We start from the raw sequence: 27,557 nt of genomic DNA, 5'->3' as shown, positions 1-27,557 counted from the left end.
AATGGCATCTGATGCTCTGCCCCCACAATCTCCAGCTACTTCAGAGAATCCTTTTCTAATTGATGAACAAGTAATATAGGCAATGATAAACAAGGAGGCTTACCTCAAATAATAATGTATTATAACAGGGGCTTATCCTTAATATTAATGTACTATAGTGTGTATCCCAATGTTTTTAATACTTTATAGAGTGACGAAGAAGGGACTACCCCTATTAATAAGAGATCCCGTTTCAGTTGATAGCGAGGAGAGAGATGATGATCAAGAGACATCAGAAAAAAGACCAAGACAGATTAGCCAGTAATGATAGTGAGGAAGAAGGTGGTGACCAAGATGAATTAGAAGCTGAACTTGCCGATCTTCAACCACAAGATGATGAAGTAAATAGTTGATAAGAATGTACCAGAACGAAACAAGGAATCAAGTGATTCTGAGGTTGAAGACAAAAAGTGAACGATATAATTTGTCACATGACTATCACATGACTCAACTCTCACACAGAGATCCCGGTGTGTCCAGATTTTGACTTAATGATGCAAAGAAGGAAAGAAGCAATGGCTCGTGCGAGAAGAAGAAGAAAAGAGTAAGTTAACATAGACTAGTTTATTTGACTTTGTTTTTATTGTAGGACATTGATATCACAACCAATGATGACCATATTTTAGCAATGATCAAACAGATGAAGGAAGCAGCTGAAGTATTTTAATTGATATATTTTATAAATCATAAACTGTTTTTTTTTGTTTTTATAGGAAGGACAGAGCTTTGAATTTACAGCAAAAAGCCGCTGTTAAAAAAGATTCAAATGTTGCCAACAATTGTCAATCATTTGAAAAAGTATGTTCATAGATATATTAGTAAATATCAATAACTTTATTTCCCCCCCCCCCACCACCACCCTGGCTTTCTCATTGTATTTTCAGAGCAGACTTAATCACCACCTTTATAGAGTGTGGTATCTGTCCAGCTTTAGGCAGACGACTTAGGTTAAAACCTCTACCAGATCATTCTCTTCCTCACCTCAAAATCAGAGAAAGGCATTCTAGATACACTAAAATCAGTAAGTCATTCCAACATGACCTCTCTTCTATCTTTCATTTAGTTTCCTCCACTGGATGGTCATTTATTGAAGACCAGTGGATTAGGTAAAGCTGTGATGTTAATTTATAGACATCCAAAAGAAATTAAAAGGAACAGAGAGAAAGCTGGAAAATTGATCAGTAAGTAAAATTGCCTGCATTCTATAGTTACTGCATTATAATGACAAAACCATTGCTTCCTTTAGACATGTGGGCTCGACCTGTGTTTGGCTTAACATCAGATTTCAAAGCTCTCAGTAGAGATGAGAGAGAAGAACGTGACTGGGCCCACCTCTCACAAGCGGCAAGAAGAAGACTAAGGTACAACAAGTGATTATATAATGCAATTAACACAGTGTGGTCTCTTTCACATACACACACACACACACAGTTCTGGTAGCGGTGAATCTTCACAGATAAACTCAAGATGAAGCTGAGTGGGTTAAATAATTCAATATGACACTTTATTGTAACATACACAGACCTCAAAAACCAGGAGATAAAGGTTGGATTGGACGAGCTCGTGTCCCTATGCCATCTCATAAAGATTATGTTGTCAGACCTAAATGGAACATCCAACTGAGATTAATAAGGTATTGATTGAATCAAATTGACTTGATTGATTTGTAATGATAGGGGTCTTCGAAAAAGGTACTCAACAGATATGAAAAACAGGTTCAAAGGAAGAGAGACAAGTCAGCACTTAAAAAGAATACTCATGCTATTGCTATCAGTATTGAAGGCAGAAAAATGCCCCTTTAATTAGTGATCATTAATGATAAAATGATTTTATTATTGGCAAACCTGTTTACTACAATAATATTAGACATGCATCACTCACTCACTCATAACTCAGTTATTATGTATAAATGTATTTTCAATTTATTTCATTATGGGGAATATCATGATTATTAACTAGCTTGTTCTTCAGTTGGTTCTGGAATTTTGTAAAGGGTCCTTTATAAAGTTAGCTTCTTGTTTCTCAGTAGTACATATCTTATATAATATTGATCCCATTTGAAATTGTTGGTATGTAGAAGGCACGAGAGAGCGAACTTAATTTATTGGAGTCGAGAAAAAGGATAGGAGAGAATGAGGTCCCATTGGTCTCTGTTCTTTGAATATTGAGGTTCCATGGGTGACGATGAAGGTACATCCAAGTCAACCAGAAAATGACACTTGTTGACATCAAACTTGAAGGAAAAATGAATATGCTTATAATGCAGTAATCTCTCTGTCTCTCTCTGTCTCTCTCTCTCTCTCTCTCTCTCTCTCTCCCCTCACATATCTAGAAGGTTCTTCCTTGTTCCATATCATTCATATACAGTAGGAATAATAGAAGTAGCATTGGATGAGAACTATATGCTTTGGAAGTTGTCCTTTAAAATCTGACTGTATAAAACTTCAAATGCCATCTACAACACACAGGTAATAGTTACATGTATATATGTCATGTACATATACCTGGTACTTACCGAGCTCGTATGGTAGTATTCTTTATCAGGTAAAAAATAAACTACTTCCAAAATCGATACCACTCTTTACCAACACAGACATTAATCTCTCTCATTGTAGCCAGTAAAACTAAGTACTTGTTGAGAATTAATATCTCTGTACAGCTGCAAGAACGTATGGTAACCTAGAACACAATAACAATAGAACATCCAATATATAAGCACAAAACTCTATATTAAGATACTCGTTTAGTGTATTATTTATAGTCCACAGGCCTACACTCTATATTAACAGCTCGTTTAGTACTTTTATAGTACCAAACGATACTTACTAAGAACAATAACAGTACAATATGATGATAATATGGTAACTTCTACACTCTACCTAACTTCTATTATGAGACTGTTTCAGATGAGAATTATAGTAAACAATTTCATAGTCCAGTATTGTACATAGCTCTCTTCTTGAAAATAAAATAAAACTTACCATTATATAAAGCTAACGTACGAGAGATTCCCAATAAAGCATGAACAAGTCCAAATAACACAGGACTCCCATTTATATCCAATGAAAAACGTTCCAAATTTGACGAGACGTGAAACCTTTTATAAAACAATTCTTGTAGTATTAACACTCCTATAGCTCCTGATAAACAGATCAATGGATAAATAGGGAAAAGAAACCCTCTCCTCCTATAATTAAATAATAATATTAATAACTATTATTATTATTAACAAAATTAATTGCTTATAAGAGAGTATATTGTACAAAATTTATTTCCTGATAATTTATTTACTGCCTTAATCTCACTTTATTGGGGGTCTTGTAAAAGAATATTGCTATCCATATGACCATTGGTAAAAACAGCACGTCTCCATAGTGTACCTAGGTACATATCATATAACAATTATATATTGAGTGACTTACCACGACTTTTCTGACTCTCTGATCCAAATAACACCTACATACATTAACAAAATCTATTAATATTAATGTTAATAAATTAATTAATTACCTCGTATTCAATCAGAATCCAACTCATTAAGGCAAATAAAAACACAATATTAAAGTTTAGAAAACTATTAGCAAAATAATATGTCCATGGCTCAGTACCATATAATTCAGGACCTCCTTTACCAAATACATTATATAATATAATATTTAATGATGAAAAAACAAAATTTGCCATAGAAACGGGAATCAATGTATATTGTTGGAACCTAAATGGATGGATGGATAGATGAATGGACGAAATGGATATACTAATGGATCTTATGAAGATGGATGGTTTCAATGGAAACAACTTACAGCTGTAATTATGAATGGATATACTAATGGATCTATGAGATGGATGGTTCAATGGAAAACAACTTACAGCTGTAATTATGAATGGATATACTAATGGATCTTATGAAGATGGATGGTTCAATGGAAACAACTTACAGCTGTAATTATGAATGGATATACTAATGGATCTTATGAAGATGGATGGTTTCAATGGAAACAACTTACAGCTGTAATTATGAATGGATATACTAATGGATCTTATGAAGATGGATGGTTTCAATGGAAACAACTTACAGCTGTAATTATAAAACTTAGAAGACACCAAAAACAGAAAAAATAAGACACGTCTTTGACAAAATATAATATCAAAAGCAATAGGTATTCTATAACAAGGGCATATCATGTGATAATCATGAGATTGTCATGTGACAGACCTACCCTAATGCAGCTGCAAATGGCCATCCAACAATAGCACCTATAGCTGTAGCCAAAATTGATATCTGCAAAACTTAAAATAATTTAAAGTAACTAATAATGATTACCTCTTCTCGTCCATTAAACCATGCTGCCATGGCAAACCAAACCACAATACATTGTGAAGGAAGACGGCAAAAATGCTGATGAAAGCTATAAACATTCCATTACTTGGAACTAAAAAATATCAATGTCAAAAATGCAACTTTACATCCAAACATTTTCTTTATTGCACTAAAATAAGAAACATTTATTTTACTATAATATACAGACTTATACAGGTTAATATACCAAATTTGACATTCTAATATACAGAATTGTACATGCTAATATACAGAGTTGTACATTCTAATATACAGAGTTGTACATGCTAACCTGTAAAAGTATGTTTCACAAAATTGTGCATACAATGACTAATGAGACTCTTAAAGCATAAAAACTGAACTATCTAAGGTAGGAAATAACATATCAATGTGATCATGTGATCATCACATGACCTTATTTATTGTCCCAAACAAGATTAATGGTAACACGTTTAAAAGGATATATGCATCGATCGAATAGCATAAGCTGGTGAATATTCCCATGTTTGAAATCCTGTACCGTGCATCAAAAATGAGCCTAGCAGCACATGAAATATTCAAAATTATAATGGATAATCATATCAAAAATAATAACTCACTGGTTCCCCAGTAGTTGTATGTTTCATCGCAATCATTAATATTGTTGTAAAAAGAACTTATGAGCCTAAAAATAAACAAAATATGAAATGCAAAGAAAGTTGAGGGCGCCCAGCCTGAGCTAAGATTGGAAGAAGCGGCTAAAGACAGGAAAGTTTCCATAGGAATGTTCCAATAGGAATAGGTCTATGACAACTTTGATCAATCAATGGGTGGAGTAAAAGTAACTACCACGTGTATTAAAAATTCAGCCATTGGCGACTATTATGATCATTTCTCTATTTGAATGACTTTATTTTAATGTAACTCGAGCAATTCCATGCAGTAGTTGGTGGAATGTCCATCATGTCCTACAAAGTAGAAGGTGAACTATTGATGTGTTAATTCTTGGTATATGTGTTTTGTAGTATATATATATTAATATACTTACAGTGAAAACCATCTACAAAGTCTCCATGTTTCTATGTGTTGCAGATAGTTGAAGATTTAGTACTTACTTTAGTTTTGTGTTAATGATATTAATTCAGTATAATACCACCTTACCTATACTTGTTATAATACTTCCATGCTTCTTTTGTCATGTAATCCTGTATGTTAGTTATATTGAAGTCAATTATTTCATCTGGTAGGTTGTTCAATTCCTTTTCAATTTGTACCAGTGTTTTCCTGTCTTAATGGTACAGTGTTTGATACTTATTATTAATGGTCATCTGTAATCACAATGGCTATTTCATAAATTTCTGATGGAAACATTCCTATCTTTAGTCATATGTCATCATAAGTCTCCCAATATCTCTAACTTCTATAATTTGTAGTTCTATTTTTATTAGTTATTGTTGTTCTCTATTTAGTAGCAGTTTGTCTGAGACCATTTCTAATCTTAGCTAGCTCTTTATATTTATTCTCTAATCTTGTCTTTTATCGCAAGATCTTGAAGAGCAATCTTGTTTCTTGTCAGCATTTATAAAATCAACTTTCTAGTTTATCTAATAATTGTATTTAATTGATATAATATTTTATTTCTTTGCAGTTATTCATGAAATTGTTCTCCTTTGACTTTAATAATGGTAACAAGAACAGTATTAAGAAAACAAGAGTAAGTAGAACCTCTTCCTTCTGTTGCTGATGAAGATGCAACAACAAATGAAGCATTTATAGAGGAACAATCAGCAAAACTTGAACAATTAGCAGAGTACCCTCTAGACCCAGAAGGAAGGGTTTGGAAAAGAAAATGTCATCGTTAGGTTCAAATGTCCATGACATGAGAAAGTCAATAAAATGGATCACATTATCAGCATCAGTTAATAAAGAAGTTATAGTGACCATGGTCCAAGATGGCATGTAATGAATCACTTAAAATTTATGAAGTTAATGACATAATCCTCATTAAGTAGAGAAATAAAAGGTTCTTAAAAATTTTGCTAAAATGTATAAAAAAGATGTATTAATTTATATGTACATGTACTATTAAAAACAAGGGAGATTATTTTTAAAATTACTACAAACATTTAAGAGCAGTAATATTAATGTCACTTAACATGGACCAATATAGCTAAATCTAGAAAAAAATTCAAGTGACTTGATAAGTTAAACCATTTTCAATTATTTTAAAAAGACCATTGACTTAGTCCATTGTTCCAATTAAAATGGTAAGAAAGAAAATGACTTGAATTTTTTAAAAAGTTAGTTATCCCTTTCAGTAGCAAAATATAACCATTATTTAACCTTTCATTGGCTATAATTCTGACAGTGGTTGGCAATGAGGTAATAGTTGTTGGCAATCCCACCCACGTGGTTGGTACTCTAATTAATACCCACCACCACTATGACGTCATAGTACTCAGCATGTGGTGAGTTTTCTAGTAAAAGGAAGGGCTTGCTGTACTTTCAAGATGGTTACTGGTACAAACTTAACTTCAGCAGGTAATAAATATTGTCAAGTTATATTCTTCAAAGTTGTTTTTTAGGAGGAGTATTATCTCTGTTGGATGAACCAGAAGAAGATGTTCAGATATTTGCTTAGCAAAGACTCAATGAACTAGTGGATTTATTTTGGGCAGAAATATCAGAGTCCATTAGTAAAATGTAAGTAACAAATATAAAATTATATTTACTTGTGTTTGCTATACATTAATGTTTCAGCTGTCTTAATTATCTCATGACCTAATCTTATATTCTAATTATAAGTACTTTATAACAAATAATTTCTGTTGTACAGTGAGTCTCTTTATGAAAACCCTCAGTTTCCACAACGAGAGCTGTCAGCATTGGTAGCATCCAAGGTACTCGTGCCACTATGATATATTAATCTATCTTGTGTATATGAATAGGTGTATTATCATTTGGGATCCCTTAAAGATTCTTTGCTCTATGCTCTCCATGCTGGTCAATGTTTGATGTAAATAACACCTCTGAATACACAGAAACTATCATTTGTAAGTGTTGCCGTTTTTATTATGGGGTATAGTTCTCTCTATCTCTCTCTCTCCAGCTGAATGCATTGATCATTATACTACACTCCGAGTAAAGAAATTCGAAGATACTCTAGTTCTAGATGATGTTATTGACCCTCGCCTAGAGTCTGTGGTTGATCGGATGTTTGAAAATGTTTTTGTCGAAGGACGTTATCAACAAGCAGCTGGCATTGCTTTTGAAACCAGAAGAATTGATGTACTAGAGCGAGCAATCATGGAATCGGTGATGTTACCTTTACACTGGTCTTAATTGTGATTGTTTCTATAGAAGGATCGTAAAATGATGCTCTCATATTGTTTGAAAGTGACTATGTCTCTATTAAACACGTAAAAAATTTCAGACTATGGTGAATATTAGAATGTGTGGTTTATTTAAATATTTATCTTTTTTTTTGATTAGGTTTTTGCAAATTTTAGTTCGAATATATTCCAATCTCAAATCTCCAGACTATATTAATATTTGTCAAGTAAGTCCTTCTCCTCCTCTGTCCCTCCTCTCTCTCCTTCTCCTCCCTCCTTGACAATCTTTTTTGTTAGTGCTATATTTTCTTGGATGAAGCTGAGAGCACTGCTCAAATCCTAGAAAAAACTCTGTCGAGGAAGTCACGATGATCTCTTGTCTGCATACCAGATAGCTTTTGATCTTTATGAGAGTGCAACACAATACTACCTTGCTCGAGTATCAGAAGCCATTAATGGAGTTCTTCCTAATCCTAAGCCACTCCCCTCACAAACTGAGGCCCAATCCTCTAATAATGACAAAAAATCTGAAGACATAACGAAAAAATGGAAGTCTCTGGACAAGAAAAAGAGAAAACTGATGAAGATGAAGCAAAACCTGAAGAGGTTGATGATAAATCTAAACAAGATGAAAGCCAGTTCTAAGTTAGTTTCATTTTAGTCTGTGAATCATCTTATACTCAATTTCGTAGAGAGGAACCCATGGATGTTGTAGAAGAAAGTGAAAAACCCTCTGAGACTACTGTCACTTCTAATGAAAAAGTTTGTATCTCTTGAGTTTGTTTACCTGTTATTTTCCTTTCTAGACTGTAGATCTTGAGCCTGAGCCTGAGTCCTGAGCCTGAAGAAGAATGGATGACTCGATTGAGATCAGTAGTCAATGTATTGAGTGGTCGAAGGACAGTTGCTTTGCATCAAGAGTTTTTTCTGATTCGTACAATCACACTGATCTACAGATCTTGAAGAATACTAAAGTACAGAAACTTTTATCTAAACATTTACTCTCTCCCTCCCTCCTCTCTCTCTCTCTCTCTCTCTCTCTCTCTCTCCCTCCCTCTCTTAGGAAGCTGGTCGTAACTCTATTACACATATGCTACATTAATAGCCAATGGTTTCATGCATTATGGTACAACAAGTGACATATTTTTTACGAGAAAAATTTAGACCTGGTTGAAACGGGCATCAAATTGGGGCAAATTTATAGCTCTGCTAGTTTAGGAGTTATACATTATGTTAGTTAATAAATTATTAATAGTTATTTAATTTATTGTTAATTTTATAGGGACATGAAAAAGAAGCGCTCATCTCATGAGTTCTTACCTACCAAAGGACTCATCTGGAAGCCCTTTTCAGAGGAGGTGGACTCTATGCTTTAGGTGGGTGTGACCATGTTTTCTTTTCTAATAAATGAATATTTTACAATTTTTCAGGCTTAATACATGCCAATCATGGTCAAAATATAGTTGAAGTATTTAACAAAGGAATTAGTAACTAATCAACATGAGGTAATAATGACATCATCAATAATGTATTACACATCTTTAGGTGGTACGACATGGAGGCTGTTGGGACTTGGACTGGCTGCCATGGGAACAGCCAATCTTGGTAAGAAGGGTGTGGTTTCACTTCTCTGATTTATTTTTTTCTAAGATGTCTATCAACTTTTGAAAGATAATCTCTGTCAGGATGATGCTGTTGTCGGAGAAGCAGCTGGAGTTGCAATGGGACTAGTTATGTTAGGTACTACTCGTTCATCTGCAGCTGTAAAAGACATGATAGAGTAAATGTTATTTTATTTAACATATTTTATTACTTGTTACATGTAGTATGCTCAAGAAACTCAACATGAGAAGATACAGAGAGGATTAGCACTAGGCATTGCCATGTAAAACCAATGATACATGTATATAATTTTACTAAGATTCTCTCTGTCTCTCTCTCTCCTCTCTGTCTCTCTCTCTGTCTCTCTCTTCGTCTCTCTCTCTTTCCTGTCTCTCTCTCTCTCTCTCTCCTCTCCTCTCTCTCTCTCTCTCTTCTCTCTCTCTCTCCTCTCTCTCTCCTCTCTCTCCGTTTGTTTTATGGACAGTTAGAAGAAGCTAATACAGCAATTGAACAACTCTGTCATCATAAGGTTAAATGGATAAGTGGATGATATATAGACAAAATCATTTTTATCTATTCAGGACCCTTTGCTGAGGAGGGCTGGAATGTTTACATAGGAATGGCTTATTGTGGTACTGGAGACAACAATTCCGTTTAGAAGACTTCTTTCATGTTGCTGTAAGTATACTGACTTTTACTGGAATATCCTCAGTTTACATTGTCTAATTAGGTCAGTGATGTAGACAGGATGTAGAAGAGCAGCTGTTATTAATATTGGATTTATTTTGTTCAGGTCAGACGACAATCATGTGAGAATCACATGATTTTAACATATACATTTATAGAAATCCTGAGCAATGCCCAATGTTGTTTTCTCTTTTTGGCTGAAAGTTTCAATCCTCATGTTCGATGTGGTGCTGCTGGGGCACTAGGGGTTGCTTGTGCAGCTAGTGGTAGCAAGGTATTGCATCATATGGTTATCATGTGATTATCATATGATTGTAGGAAGCATTGTCTATTCTTGAACCAATGTTGAGTGATCCTGTAGCATTTGTACAACAGGTAATGCCATTATTACTGTAAGTATCTATTGGCCATCTTAGTATTAAGTGTGCTAATATTTTTCTATTTATTATTACAGGGAGCACTGGTAGCCTCTGCAATGATCATAATACAACATACTGAAACAATGACTAAGACGACTCTAAAGTTATGGAAATTAGAAAGAAATATGCTAAGTTGATCAGCGACAGACTTGAAGACACTGTCGCTAAATTTGGTGCTATCTTGGCACAGGGAATTGTGGATGCAGGTATATACTCGTTAATTATTCATTGATAGTTACCATAGATACAAAGTACATGTATATCTTGTATTTTGATAGGTGGTCGTAACGTAACTATTTGTCTTCAAATCTCGTACTGGCCACACCCCCAGATGCAAACTGTAGTTGGACTTCTTGTATTTCGACTCAATTTTTGGTTCTGGTTTCCTTTCTCTCATTTTCTTTCTCTTGCCTTCTCACCCACGGCTATTATTGGATTAAACTGTGACCTTCAGGTTAATATATCCATTCATCCATCTATCATGTACAATTATCTGATACATTTAATGATATATTATGTGATAAATGTTACTTAAGATATGATTTCTCTATATTAGATGCCAAAATTAAAATTAAAGTCTAATACTAGACCATCTCAATATGGTTATTATACCACACTTAGAGAAAGAGAAAGGAAAAGCAGAGAAAAGGTCAGCAAACTACAAACTGTTATGATACTTAATTCATTTGTTATACAGGTAGCTACTGCTATATTATCAGTAACAGCAAAGAAAACTAAAGGGAGCTGAAAAAACAACAATCTGGACTTAACACGGGAGATAAAAAGGCGAGGAAACACAGACTGATAGGGGGGAGGAGAAGGGTTGGAAATCATGGAAGTGGTAAGTGAAACCTCTCTCTGTAATATGGAAACCATTGGAAATGACTTTAGTATAAGATAAAAACAAGTGTCTTAAACATAGAGCATCCTTGTTAATTTTTTTTATTATATAGTTCCTTGTTAAGTAGAGTAACTGATTATGCTCAGAAATGTTTTTTAAAATATGTAAAATAAATAACAAGATTCATTAATTTACATGTACATGTACCAATAGAACAAAGGATATTATTATAACAGTTTTTTAAAATGTAATGAGACATTTAGAGCAGTAATACTAATGTCACTTAACAAGGACCTATATAGCTAACTTCATAAAAAAATTCCAAGTGATTTTGTGATGCAGGCCAATTTTTCATGTACTATATATAGTAATATAGTCCATGTACTATATATAGTATATAGTCCATGGTTCAAATAAATGAATGAATATTATAGCAATTTAATGTAAATTAATAATAATAAACAATCTTGAAGGTTCCTAAGTTTTATTCTAGCAATCTATCTTTTGATAGGATCCGTCTGGACCCCCCTGATGCTAAAAGAAGAAAGAATCTGATGATCTTCTTGATCCACCTCTCGAGGAGTGAAGGGAACTGGAGAAGGGTCCAGAGACTAAAGGGTCTGAAAATATTGAAGACAAAGTTTCTACTAAAGAGGACAGTGGAGATGGAGACAAAGAAAAGAAATCAGAACCTGAACCTCTGTTTGAAATGTTGTCTAATCCTGCACGAGTTCTTCCTCAACAAGTATGTACCTTGAACATCAGCATTCACAAGTCATGACAATGTATAGAAATTGAGCAATGCATATGAATTTAATATCTGTAGGTTTTGGCATTGTTTGTAAACAAATTGAAAACTTAATGCTACAAAACAAGTAGTTTTGGCTTATGGTCCATAAGGTTTGTTGCTATGGTAACTGTTATACTATGGTAATATATATATGCATGTATGTTATTTCTATGGTAATGTTTTTATGGTGATTGTTACCATGGTAATATTGATTTAACCCCTAATGAGTGAGCAAACGGGACAACAGAACACACTTTTTAGTTGTATCATTAATTAAAGGATATTACCCTTCAAGATGTATTCAGTATAGCTAATGACTATGCTATATTGAAGAGAGGTGTGAAGACAGGTGACAATATTACTTGGATCTAAACACAGACATATTTATTACATTCTAGTGAAATGACCACATTTCATTCTAGAAACATGACTAATTACAATTATGAATAGTTTCTATGTTTGTATTCAACAATTATAGGAATATCCTGTTATTTATAGCACATGAAATAACATTACAATAAATAAACTTACACAGAAATGTACGTGTATGCTAGTAATATATATATGTACATGTACACTAGGAATATATATATATATATATATATATATATATATATATATATATATATATATACACATGTATGCTGAGAATAGATACATGATATCAGAGAGAGAGTAAATAAACACAGACAACAAATAGTACCTTTTCTTATAAAATTTATTAACATTTTTATAATACCTTTATATGAAGTACCTTATATACAATAATATGATGACGTATTTATGTACTAGTAGTATATGTCATTTGATATAATATAATTATTGTTGATGGATTAATGCCAAACCAATTGACAAGCTATGCTCTCAACCGTTAACCCACTTTCTAATAGTTTTCCATTACCCACCCTCATATCTATGAGATTATTAACCACCCGCCCACCATATGGGATATATTACTCTAAATATTATATATAATAATGATAGATTTGTTAATTTTTTTTTTTTTGATTTAGTTGAAAGTCATTAGCTTGGATTCATCCTGCCGTTACAAGCCATTGAAAACCAGTAAGACTAGTTTAAACTTGATTATTTTCATCTAATGCAAATTCACAATATGCGTATATGTAAATGTCATGTGATGCATGACTATCTATGTAATATCAGTAGCCCAATGATGTCATCAATTAAGTTATCCCTGTCTTAGCACAGAAACTATGCTGAGAAATTACAACAGCTGATGGCTACAGTTATACATATTGGGCATACATAGTCATACATACGTGAGTGCACATAGCAACACCACCTGGTTGGTTGTAAGAGACATACTGAAGAATATACACTATATCAAGGAGATGTATATTTCTTTATTATAAGTTGTAGTAAAATAGTATACTGTGTTGTATGCACTATGGCAACGATATTTAGCGAATTATATTCTAAGGGATATCATATTCTGCTGACTATGAACATTGTAGCCTCTGGACATAAGTTAGAGTAAAATTTAATTTACCTACTATTGCCTGTAGTGTTTTGCCCTGCTGAAAGAACCATCATTAAGAATGTCGGCATGCAGCGCTAATTACTATAAAACTAATTATTAGTGTCATGCTTGTTCATGGACCATCTTTTGCATCACTCTCTGGATGTTTCCTAGCGACGATATTTGTGGTTAGATAGCTATCACTCCCTCTGATGACTGGTATTAGACTCCTACGACTCAACTACCAACTGCCTAGAATAATTAAACATTTTTTTTGTCTGTGGGTTTATCTGCTTTGTCCTCTTTGGTATGCTTACAATGAAAGTACATTTATGTTTGTGTAAATAACGATATACATACTTTTGTTGTTCATTATCAATGTAACAAGTATTAAGTAAATGAGACTTGTGCATTGTGACAGTATTTGTTGCCAAGTTTCCAGTTGGTTTGTTGGGATAATAGTAATGGATTTTTTTGTGGTTTTGTTGTCATGGTGACATTTGTTTAGAAATAAAAGAGCTAGTTGTACACAAGTAGGAGAGGACATTGTGATACACTAAGTGAAGTTAGTATGATTATTAAATAACTCAATTTTGTAAGTCTATTGTTCCATTTTATTCCTCCTCTGTTACTCCTTTGATTTCACCTTTGTTCTCCTCTTTTACTCCTTTGATTTCACCTTTGTTCCTCCTCTTTTACTCCTTTGATTTCACCTTTGTTCCTCCTCTTTTACTCCTTTGATTTCACCTTTGTTTTTTCCTCTTTTTACTCCTTTGATTTCACCTTTGTTTTCCTCTTTTACTCCTTTGATTTCACCTTTGTTTCTCCTCTTTTACTCCTTTGGTTTCACCTTTGTTTTTCCTCTTTTACTCCTTTGGTTTTCACCTTTGTTTTCCTCTTTTACTCCTTTGGTTTCACCTTTGTTTTTTTCCTCTTTTTACTTCTTTGGTTTCACCTTTGTTCCTCCCCATCATGTATATGTATGTGTACCTAATGACATGTTACAAATTCGATATAGTTACAGTTGGGGGAAATTATTGTTACATAGTGTCAAGTCAGAGCTTGTCATGTGAGAACCACCTGTAGTCGTTTCCATGTAATCCAAACCATAAAAATCCGTCGCTGTCGTAATAAGATACTTCTCAAATTTAATTAAGTAAGACCACAAAACTAGTGGTAATTAGTTATGACATGATCCACATTTCATATATAAGAGAAAACCTTGGAATTCAAGAGGTTAGTCCATCAAGTCTGTTGTGTCTTGAGGTTATAGAGTTGCAACCCATCGATTCATTAATCTAAGTGGTGTCTAGGAGGTATAGAATTTGCTATGGTTATCACTAATGGTATGGCTAATGATAATTGTTGCTTAAATAACTCACTCTTTTATTGATGTATTATGAAGTAGTTGTATCTTGTCATTATAGACTGTATTGATGTACTGTGGCCTTATTGGATGGATGGATAGATGAGAGGGAAGGAGAGAGAAAGAGAAGGAGAGAGAGAGGGAGAGGGAGAGAGGGGGGGAGAAGAGAGCTTTTACAATATACTACATTAAATCATCGAAGTTACTGGAAACATAATTTGTAGCCAATTAATAATATATATATGTTATGTCTTTATTTATTGTATCACTTTAGTGTTAGTCACCCATATAATTACATGAAGGCTCTATGGCCAACACCATGTGTGTTTATCATTGTGTGCGATGGGAAAGTTTGCACCATCACTCTGACCAGCTCAGCTTGCTTCAATTTGTCATTTATTACCTTAAAAGGTCATTGAAGTATACTGTTCTCAAGCCAACCCGTGCCACTCTGTCGCTGTATTTAATAATATAAATATTACATTCATTTAGTGTGTTTTTCTCTGTAATGATCTCATAGTCAACATGTCTGACAATTTGATTACTGTTTTGTCGGGCAAATGTTGTTGTAGAAGTCATTAAAATTTCCTTTTAAAAAGTTATTTCAAAAATTTGAACCTCAATAACTTGTTTAAGTAGTTAGGTCAGAAGTTATATGTTATTTAATTGTGTAATTAATTGTTGTTACTCGAGGTGTTTTCCTTCGTGAAAAAATGTTCCATACATACTTGACTTGTAGTTCAGTCTGACCCTGCTAAGTTTATTTAGGAATAAAAGTGTTTCATAATGTGTCAGTTATCAAATACAGTAATTATAAAGTGGTTAATTACTGTGATCAACATAACTTAGAGAAACGTAAAACATTTGGTATGAACAAACAGACATTGCTAACAGTACTACTACATATGTATGCTCTATCTCTAGACATAATATCATATTTAGATACAACATTGACAATCCGATCAATCTAAATGAGACTTCAGTTATGTCTTGTGGTTAATTTGTTAGCTTTTTCTATGTTTCTAAAAGTAATAAGTTGATAAGTACTTCCCACTAGTAATGTACGTATTTGGATATGAGGAGTGTGTTGTTGTTTTTAATGAGATATGTCATTACACTCCTACTACAATATAACAATTGGTTAAAATTAGTAACGAGCAGTTAAGTATACTAATAATATACTAATGTATGTTAATAATATATAGTTATCACAAATGTCATTTCAACTATTGGATGTTGTGTTGTCAATGATCTTATAAGAGTTTTGATTATATTCATATTTTCCAGACTGTTAGTTTTATATTGAGGGTTAACTTGCTATAGTCTTTGAAAGATAATACAAATAAAGTTCAAAGTCAATGACATTATCTTTATGGTCGTGAATTTATATGTTCTTTAATGAGAGCAAATTACTTTGTGATTACAAAGTGCTCCTTACTCTTTGAGTAAAGCAAGTATTAATTTTGTAGAGCAAAAAATGTTATTTTTAAAAATTGATTTCTGTCAGTACTCTCTGTACATCATCACATAATGGCGAAAAGTACTTTTTGAATTAACTGATAGTGGTTACTAGCGTGTCGGGATTTCCATTACGTAAATCCTTAGAAATTAGTCGATGCATTATAAGTCGTATCGTATTACGACAGTAGGAGGTATTATAGTTGCCACAATGACCAAAGGCGGGTGACCATAGTAGCCATACTAATGTTACCCTTAGCACTTTGTCTCATGAAGTGCTTACCGCAGCAACGTAACACTCACTGTTTTACCGAACCGAATATAATATGTATTGTATTAATGAATGTAACTGATCTATATATTACTCACTTAGATAAACTCGGGAGGTATTCTTTTACTAAAGATACTGAATCAGATCAACCAGAAGTATTGATTGAACCATTGAAAGGTATTACTTGTATTAATGGACATAGTTGGTTAATATCTAATATACATATACAACAATGTTTAACATTGTTGTATCTTATTTTTCTAACATGTTTTTCTCACATCCCCTCTCAATGGAATCCTTATAATATTGACCGATCAGATACAATGCTTCTTATACTCAAAAGTTACACTCATTAATTACCCACTGACTTCTGCTAAGCTCTATTTAACAAGACGCTATCAGTTGTCCAATAAACCTGTGTATGATATAGGTGTATTTAAGTTATAGTATGCATACTGTTCTTTGTTGTGTTACATCGTTTGAAATGATTGAGCCTCCCTCTGTCTGTGTTGTTCAGTTTTTGATTGGTCACTAGTGACATAGCTTATTGTTTAAGTTGATGATTATATTATTTTTTCTATTCTTTTTTAGTCAGTTTCTATAGTAACACCTTTCTTTGATGTGTAAATGTCATGTGATCTTTTAATTTAATATACCCATTGTTTTTTGTCTAATATCTTACTGCTCTCTCTCTCTCTCTCTCTCTCTCTCTCTCTCTCTCTCTCTCTCTCTCTCTCTCTCTCTCTCCTCTCTCTCTCTCTCTCTCTCCCTCCCTCCCCCCCCTCCTCTCTCTCTCTCTCTCACACACCACACACACACATATGTACAGTTGTTTTACCAGGACAAGATGATGAAGAGGAAGAGCCTTTGCCTCCAGAACCATTTGAATACATTGAAGAAGATGATAACTAAATTAAATTATACCATTGGAGTCATAGACACTTATATAGTTAGTATTTACTTATTATTATTATTGTTATTATAAATCACTGTTCTTTAAATTGAATTTTCATTTTTGCATTAGCTTATAGTAAATGTGTACTGTATGACTACAGACAAGGAATAGTCAAATGATCAACTCTATGAATTAATAATAATATTATAATGAAGAAGGGTACACCTTATTACCCCATAATTTTGAATGAACTCTGGTTTGGTTTGAGATTGGAGATTTGATTTTTAACAATAGCTCAGAGTTAAATTTTTATATCAATGGATTCTCACATTCTTGTGTCTTTGTATTAATATTCACAAGTGGTCAGTGTTTTGTAAGTATTCTTTTTAATAAACCTCCAAATGAAATGAGTTTGTGTAAAAACAATTATATATTATTATTCCTAATTGAATTAAGTTGATTAATAGCTACTATATTAATATTCTTTAATATGGTTGATAAAACATTATTTTGATGTTGGTCCCAATATGGGTAAGACTAAATGTTTTTCAATAACAATGACATAATTGAGTATTACATCATAAATTACTCCCTCCCTCTCCTAAAAGTTTATTATTTTATTACTGCTTTTTTAAAACTTCTCATACATCTGTCAACAATCTCTGTTTCTTGGCAAAGATGGGATATTCTATACGCACTATATTATATCTGTTTATTTAAACGATTGATATGAACAATCATTGACTCAAATGTCATCTTTCATATATTACTCATACACGTCCCGGCATGTGGGTATAGTGATGTTCACAAAACGCCCTAAGCAAAAATTCACACATCATCACACACATACGTGTATAGTATAATAAATAGCCATGTGATTGATGGTTTTAACTACCTCAAAATTTATGAGGCATGAAAAACACACTTATTGTAGATGGTTACTATAAATAGACCTCCTAGTCTTCAATCAACTGTAGTCAAAGCTGATCGACTTTTGTATTTCTTCATTAACAACTTATCACTTAACATTGCTAAGTAATCAAATGATGGCTGTATATTGTTCAAGATTTATTTTTACTCTTATTGCTCTCTGCTCATTAAAGTTCAAGTTGGTAATGTATGGCTCTATTCCCACAGCAAAATTTAAAATGTAGTTAAAATATGGTGTTTTAAAAATTTTTTTCCTAACTTCTACCTAGCTCACTCCCAACCACTACTACTGCCTGGTTTTGGTACATGCAACTTTCAAAACAAGACTTACACGATTGGACAAAAATTTCAGCCTGCCTTGATATTTGGTGGAAAGATCTATAAAGCTGCCTGTATTTACTGCACTTGCAAACCAGTTAGTTCATATCCTATAGTATAGTATCTTATTGCACATAATATTAAATGTGGTTATGGAAATATTTGAAAGCAGTGGTCTCACTATAAAAAGAGCATACGTGAGTAGTAGTATGAGCTAAGTAGTGTCACAGCCATAATCACTTAGCTCAAGTGGCTGTGAAATAAGCATTGATGAATATCAAATTATTTATTTTGTGTTTTTTCTCTCCTCTTATCTCTGGTGCAAAAATTGTGCAGACTACTTTAGTACAATGTACTCCTGTAGTCTGTCCTACTTTAAGTTGTGCTAATCCTATCAGACTAGAAGGTGAATGTTGCGATAACATGTCCCAATGAAGGTGAGTTGATCCAGCTTATATGACAAGAATTTATTTTTATTTCTCCTGTATTAAAGTCATAGTTAAATTGATTCCTGGGACTACATAAATTGTCCATAATGGAGTGACCTATGAAACTGGTGGTATTTTCCATCCTTCAATGTCACTAATGGAACCAATCAATACTGTGCCAGCTGTTCATGCAAAGTAAGTTTAAACTCTAAATTGTTTCTTTCTGATTTTAAATACACAGTAAAAATGTACAATTTTTCTTTATAGAATGGATCTGTCTCTTGCAAAGATGTCTATAATTCTTGTCGTAAACCAGTTTGGATGTAAGCCTTCTGAACAGTACATCCCAGAAGGACACTGCTGCAAAGCCTGTCCAAAACGTACGTAAACAAATCATTTGATCTTTTAACATGTACATTGCAAGTTGATCATTTTCGTTGTCGAGTATCATCAAATTTGTGCATTCCAATATAGTATGCAAGTAGCCACATGTTATACTACTGTATGTAACCTTACACCTTAAATCATTCTCATTTTTTATTGATTTTTATGCGTATCTATATAGCTGACCACAAAAAGGGAGTATGTAATAAATAACTTTTGCACAAATGGATTTCATTTTCTATTTCACTTCATTGTTACAGAATGTTTTGATGAAAATGGTAAAATCCGTCAACCATGGAGAACATTGGCATCCTTTCTTACTTAAAAAACTGCATACTTGTTTGAACTGTACATGCAATGTAAGGAAAACAACAGCATATAACAGATTGAATTCTGTATAATTATTGTGCATTTTCATCTCGATAGAACACAGCGCTATGAATGCCGAAGATTCCCTTGTCCACCTGTACCTCTATGTACTGGTAATAATTCAGAGAATAACTTTGTAGATTGTTGTCCCTACATGTTCCAAAAATGTTGGAAGTAAGTGAATGGACAAATAATATATAAATGGATGTATGCATGATACTTGTTATTACCAGATGGAGAGATTGGTTGGTACCAAACCATTCTCATGAATTTAAACTAATTCCTGTTAGTTTTTTAGCTTAAGTTAACAATTACTCATCTGTCACTATGAAACAATAGTTTAGTGGACTTCTTACAAATGTGTATGTAGACTGACCTACCAAAGTGTGTAAATGTCCATTTTATTATACTGATTACTCAAAAATATACTAACCCACTCTACCATAACAAAGCAATTACTTTACAATTTTTCTTAGCTAACCCACACCAAAAACTCAACACCAAACCTACTCCAACTGGCAATTCTACTACATCATCTATATCTACTCAACTACTCCACCACCTACAATAATCAAGTCTTGTGAAACCCAAATATACTCCACAATATATACTTGTGTAGTGTCAATACATTGGCCATAGAAATGTAAAAACAAAAACAGTTGTTATATGCACCTGGCTTACAGGTGGAGTGAAAGATGTTAATATTGTATCTTCTCAGTTATTCCTTCAGAGTCCTGCAGTTTAAAGATGATAGGAAGTACCATAGAAAGTAAGTCATTGGAAATATATCAGTGCTTTATTTTGCTGTACAACACTCTTTAAAATACCTATTTGTAATGAATAAAAGAGCATGTATAATTATAATTGTTTTATCATGTAGGAAAGAGTGAGAGGACTTCACTCTAAACCAACCAAAAGAGAAAAAATACAAAAATGTAAAAAAAATTGTGCAGAGTTGGTTGCCAGAATGCTTAGACCGGTTTCTATAACGGAACAAGAATGCTAAGCAGTCAAACCAGTTCTATTATCCTGTTCATAATTTATGCCAGGCCATTAAAATGCAGTGTGTAATGATAATTGAGGACAATTTGTTTACTACTATATAATATATATATATATATAAATTTTTTGTTACTTTACAATTTAACTACTAAATTAATAATTACACTGCTATTTCAAATCTTAACTATAATTATATTTTTGTTAATGATTAATAATATTCTATACAATCTGTTAGGGTTTAGGTTAAATATTTTTTACCTTTAGAAGTTAATAAGTTACTCTTTCAATAAATTCTTTAATACCTTAAAAAGTCCATTGATCCATAGACAATGCATTCTCTGAAGTAAATAAACCTTTGTCTTGTACGACAGAGACTACTCAAATAAGCCACGAGTACCTAATTTATGACCAATATCGTGTATTAATTTACGAACGTAAGTGCCTGAAGAAAGATACCATCAGAGTGAACTTTGGTGGTTGAAAATAATTTAGAGTTATATCATAAATTTTAATAGATCTCTGCGGGAAGTCATTTTTCAATGTGTTGTAGACCATCCTTGCCGGGCTAAGTCCGAAGCACGTTTGCCTTTTATCTTTAAACTAGAGTACAGGGGTGGGGTCTGAAGATGTTCTCCTTTGAAATCATTTTAGAATTCTTTTAATCTAAGTTCAGAGACCTGATCATAGGGTTGCTGATCAATTTACAGGACCTTCTCTATCATGAGTATCAGTAGCTATGCCTAAAGTACCCTCAGCAATATAGGTCTTAACACCATGGAGATAAAAGACCTAAATTTTTACAATCATCTCCCAGCCAATCACCTAAAACTCCCTCAGCAGCTTTGTCTAATGTTCCACCACGTGACCCACTTTCAAGTAGCTGAGAAGGTATATTACCTTGGGCCAGACCTGGTGTGGTACATTCTACTTTTGCAAATGGAGATTGTCTCTTTAGATAACCATATTCTCCTGTCAGTTCTTTACGTATTATGTTTGTTACATCTGAAGATGTTAATCTCTGGTGGATTATAAACTGCAAATATCCTCTTCATGAAGATTGTTGCAAAATGCAAATAGTTACTAATGAAAGCCACGCCCTACTCAATTTAAATAATGTCAGACTTTATAGGTCCTGCTTTACCAAAGTCATTTACAACAAGGTTAGTTAATAATTAGGAATTATATATACAATTTATTGTTCATGTACAGATGTTAATCAGCTATAGGACCACAAATACCAGTAGAACTAGTAGACTCAAAAAAGTCATCAAAAGACATTGCGGACACAAAACCAATTGCAGAAGATGATGTCTCATTTGGGTCCAGCTTTACCCCGCTGAGCTTCTCCCAGAATGTGGTTCCCCCGAGGCCATGAGTGATTGGTTCCATGTTACCAGCTCATCTAAGAGAAATGGAAATGGACAATGGTATATAAAAAATTATATGGGGTTAGTCCCATTTCGCCTACTCCCCTTTGCCTACTCACATTGCCTACTAATGAAAACCCAGTGCCATTTTGCCTACTCATACAAAATGCTATACAAGCATGGAATACCATAAATACTATCATTTTTCATCAAGTTTTGCATTGAGTAGCAAAATGGCACTGGTCGTCACTTAGTAGGCGAAACGGGAGTAGGCAAAATGGCACCAATTCACTTATATATAGTCCCATTCCAGAATTTGAGGATTTAGACTACAATGTTGTTGGCTTGATCTTCAGTAAAATGTTAAATACAATTAGAAATGAGTATAATGATATGATCAATAACCTATTGTTACTTTTAAGTCTAAAAATATAATTTTTTGATAGAAAATCATGTCATAATTAAGTTCAAATATTTCCATAAGATGACCAAAAGAAATATATTAAATAATAACTTACTATTGTACAATTAATCAGCTAATGTTTATTCTAATTTTAGAAAGAATTCAAGAGGAGGAGAAATTCAGAAGGAGGAGAGGTCATAGGTCCCTTACCACCTGGTACACACCAATTGACACCAAAGTAAATACTTTATTGTGCTCTTTACAAACAACCTTTATATTGTCTTAGGTATCAGAGATGAGAACTACGTAAAGTGATTATTAGAAGCTAGATCAAAGCTCCTGAAAGAAAAGACTAGATCGAGAAAGTAAGAATGTGACAGTAAATTGATCTCCTGGTTTTAACTAACATGCAGACAACACACATGTTGTGCTAATGTATACGAAAATATTTTGTCTAATCCTATGGTCATGGTAACAGCAACCCTATATTAATAAGGTTACTATATGTAAAAAAACAGCTGCAATATTTTACAGTCTTATCAAATCGATGATGTAGCATTATCTATCTCATATCGCTATATTTTACCCATGATAGTAGCAACAGCTGCTAGAACTTTATCTATTCTTGTTTTTTTTCCACTCGTCATTTTAGTTATATGAAGTCTAAATCGTTAACCACTAAATAATGAATTATCAATTATCATTTCAGTCAAAATTTTTAAATAATTGTTTATTATTAACTCACAATATTTTATGTAATATGAGCTGGGAAACTAAAGTGGATGGAATCATGGAGGGACTATTCACTAGTACTATAATACTGTAACAAAGTCACATATATACGTGAATATTCCATGAAACTATTTTGACCAGTACATACAACAAAGTACAATTACATTAATCAGAAGCTTTGACCTGGATATTCAATACATCACAGACTCTTTGATTTTTATGTAATTTATTTTTGGTGGTAACAAAAGCTGCTTGTATGAATTATCAGGTTACATTTCTTATTTAGGCTGGTGGTAATGTCAAAACCAAGTGAGGAGGAATGGATGATGAAATTACTTGATGGAAATCAGACCTATTGGTATGAATTTTTTAGTTAATTCGATCATTTCCTCTAAACACAATTACATTATCATCATATTAACCATACGTTTTTGTTCATTTAGGGTGTGAGCATGACTCCAAGGAAAATTGCGTACAACTTACATTGATCCAGGAGGAGCGTTCTGTATGGACCGATACTCCTGCTAAAAGGCCAGGCAGAAAGTTACAAGTTTGTTTCAAAATATAATTAATTTATGCTTTAATTGTAGTGTTTCTAGGAAGGAGAAAAGAAAAAAAAGTGGAGACAGAAGTTCTTGTTAATCTGCAAGGGGATCGAAAATTAGCATTCAGAAGTGGAGAAAATATAATGTAATTTTAAGATAACAAAATTACTAACATTCTTTTTTATAGAAGGAACACGAAAGAGTCTCTTGGATATACACAGAAAAGAAAAGCAAAAGTGATGTTTGTTAACAATGAGAACTTTATTATTTCTCATGTATGGATTAGGAACAACCAGAAGTTAAAGAAAGGAAGCCATTTTTTAATCGACGATACTGACTTACAACTTCCTCAAAATTTGATTACATCCACTAAACGAAAAGCTCTTATTAAGGTGGAAACTCTTTTTTCGAAATCCTTAGAGAGTAAGTTACTCATGGCAACAAGTCCTTCCTGTAATACTAAATAATACTACAGCAATATTTCATATTAATGTTATTAACTGTAAAGTTATAGAATAGAATAATATATAATTGACATAATAAACTTATAAAGATTATGTTTACATAAAACTCTTCCTGTGGATTTTTCAAGTGAATTTTTGCTGATGAGAATGAAAGAAAGGAATGTTAGCTACATAAATATCATCTATAACTAACTCATTTTCACTTCATTTCATTACCTAGCTGCTGTTGTGTCCTCTAGACATGTTTATTTTCTACTTGACTACCATTAGACTTTGTAAATGAAGATAACGCGTACATGAACATATGAAATTGATATGTCACTACTACCACTATGAGGAGCAAACTCTAAAGTAAGTGTTGCCTTAGTTATGTTTTTAATTCCTCAATGATGTCTTAGTATCTCCAAGTGTTTTCAGCTTGTTTGCTTGAGCATTGATACTCACTGAGATTAAATAATATGCCAATGAGAATTTTTATCAATGTCTACTGCCAATAGGCAATCTCTCGGTCAGTACTAACATAACCTCATACTCTGTCCCCAATGGTAGCTTGAACATACATGTATGGCAAGTTAATGATACTAGGACCAGCACAAACATGTCTTCTTCTGCAAAGTAATCTGAGAAAATAATGAAAAAATTATATTATATTTTCATTTTATCTTCATTTACCTGATAAATTTTATCTACGATGGCTGCAGAGTTTTCTTTTTCAATGTAAGCACAGCTCTTGTAAAATTGTGCTCTTTTAAATTTGGTGTCTCTTAAATCCAACTGAGTTAATTATATCAATGACCAGTTTGTGAAACTAATTGAAACACAACAACAACTGTTTAGTCACAATTCCCAGTAGACAATTTTTCCTACACAGTCAACATACTTCTAGCATACCTGTGTCCTCACTCTCAGAATGAGGGACACTTTGCATTGGGTTGTTTCAACCACGCCTGCTACAGCACTCAATTACACTCATACCAAAATAGACATTCCAGTCAAGTAACAAGACAGACCCAATATTGTGACCTTTGACTCTCAGTAGTAGGTTCTCTTGATAGGAAACATGTTCCGGATCTAATGATAATCGCTCCATATAGCTGCAATGCTTGATGCAAAAATTAGTTACAGAACGAAGAATCCACCAGATACACTGGATAACTAATGAGGTCACACCGCGTCCCAGACCCCACTATGAAAAAAGTCCCGGACCTCGTGAAGACCTTCATAAGGGAGACTAACGAAATCGTGGACTCCTGACACTTAATTAATTAAAGAGGAGGGTAGGGCTACCGATGACGTTCTAATGGATTCTAGGAGCCAAAACCAGCCTGCAAAAAACGTGATGGGGTATAGGGGGCCTGCCAGATGATTGAGACAGTTCTATACAATTTGAGTAGATATGATTGGAATTGTAGAGGTGAGGAAGAGATATGACGATAGCAATACAGGAGATGATTATGACCTGTGTTAAATGAAGCACTAAGATAGATAGTTAGAGACGTCGATTATTAAAACACCAGTAATTGTCAAAACTATTTCTGTCCCGTTCTGCCTCTTCCAGTACAAACTGAAGGAAACTAGAAGTCGAACAAATTTACAACATTAATTTACATAGAGGTGTAGAGTATGAATGTTTAGGAAATGAGGATGTATATAATACAACACAATATGACCAACCCTTTTGTCTTGGCTTTTACCAGCTAATGATGGGATATTTGAGCTCAAAGATAACTGATAACTCCTTTCATTAACCGTGTACAATTTGTTGATATAAGACATCAGCCCACTTGTTAATGTGAAGGCTGAGATGTAAATATGAATTTTAGGTGAAAGTGGTCCTCCTAAGGGGACCCAATCAACAGTGGACACAAGGACAGGGTGAAGATCCGAGGGGTACTCTATCTGAAGAGGAGGATTATGATGATCATAACGGAGGTAATCCCATACTGTCATACGAAGAGGGCCTTTTCAAAGTAACGGGGCGACATTGTCAAGTTTGAACTGACTTTACTTTTTAACGGAAATATGGTTATCCACAGCTGAATAATATAACATAGATCTATAGGTTTGATCTCCAGTAACCCTAAGAACAGGGTCAAAATGTTGTTTGATACAATCTTCAATATCAAAAGATAGAACAAAATGTTCTATATTAAGATTTGCAAACAAATATTCTCTTGCAAAATCTTTAGTCGGTAGTGCTTTAAAGACTGTGTTAAAGATACATGTCTGACCATGAAAGGTACGAGAGAGACTAAGAGAGAGATGTAACAAGTACCATATTGATATGATGCTGAGAATAAACAACTTTCCTCCATAAATTGATATTCTGCTCAATATCGTGTGTCAATTTAACAGGGTTACTCCATGATGACCCTGGCTTCTCAGATAAGACTGGGTCTTATTGAATATAGACATATAGAGTGTCTTAAACACTGGTGGTCTCTCATTTATTCCATCTTGGTCTTCAATTAAAGGATAAATTTAGCAAGTGAAGATGGCTCAAAGAAATCTCAGACCCAGAATATAGGTTCTGGGGATGGGCATGAATTGCTCTGATATGAGCTCTTTAATTGGTGTAAGTTTGTAGATGTGAGATGGTCAGAATGAGTGTGGTTTTGATCAAGACCTATTACAAATAGTACCATTTTCATACTCATGTGTTGTTAGAACACTACGCTTCATTTGTTTTTTCCTGAGGACAACGGAAGGGAAAAAGAGCAGCGAACATAACGTTGATGACAGTGGTATAGACCAACACTCTTCTGTATTAGAAGCTGTTATGTAGATAGCAAAATGTCAACTTAGTTCCTCCCATTTACTCGCCAAGTTAAAAAGTGGTCGAGTAATCATTTTGAATGGTATAGTAATAGTGCTGGTCATGTGGACGTATACAATGGCTACCATTATGTAAATATGGTGATATGGAGAGACAATAAGATGTACGATTAGCAATAATGAACAGGGTTTCAATGTTGCTATGAGACAGGTATAATGAAATGTATATTCAATAGTAGTTCACATATCCACTAGAGAGATAGATAGGATAACACAATGTGTGTGGCTGTATGTGTGTGATACTATGTGAGGGTGATGTTTGTGTGATATGCTTGAGGTGGT

General features: G+C 33.4%; 1 pseudogene; it reads left to right on the top strand.

Moving 5' to 3' along the window:
• The first annotated feature begins 1 nt into the window (after position 1).
• On the top strand, positions 2-26,845 carry LOC121391104 (annotated as a pseudogene).
• Positions 26,846-27,557: the final 712 nt, after the last annotated feature.

Source organism: Gigantopelta aegis, unplaced genomic scaffold (assembly GCF_016097555.1).
Source record: "Gigantopelta aegis isolate Gae_Host unplaced genomic scaffold, Gae_host_genome ctg1719_pilon_pilon:::debris, whole genome shotgun sequence".
Lineage (NCBI taxonomy): Eukaryota > Metazoa > Mollusca > Gastropoda > Neomphalida > Peltospiridae > Gigantopelta > Gigantopelta aegis.
The sequence above is the reverse complement of the archived record's forward strand: the minus strand, read 5'-3'. Positions and strand labels throughout refer to the sequence as shown.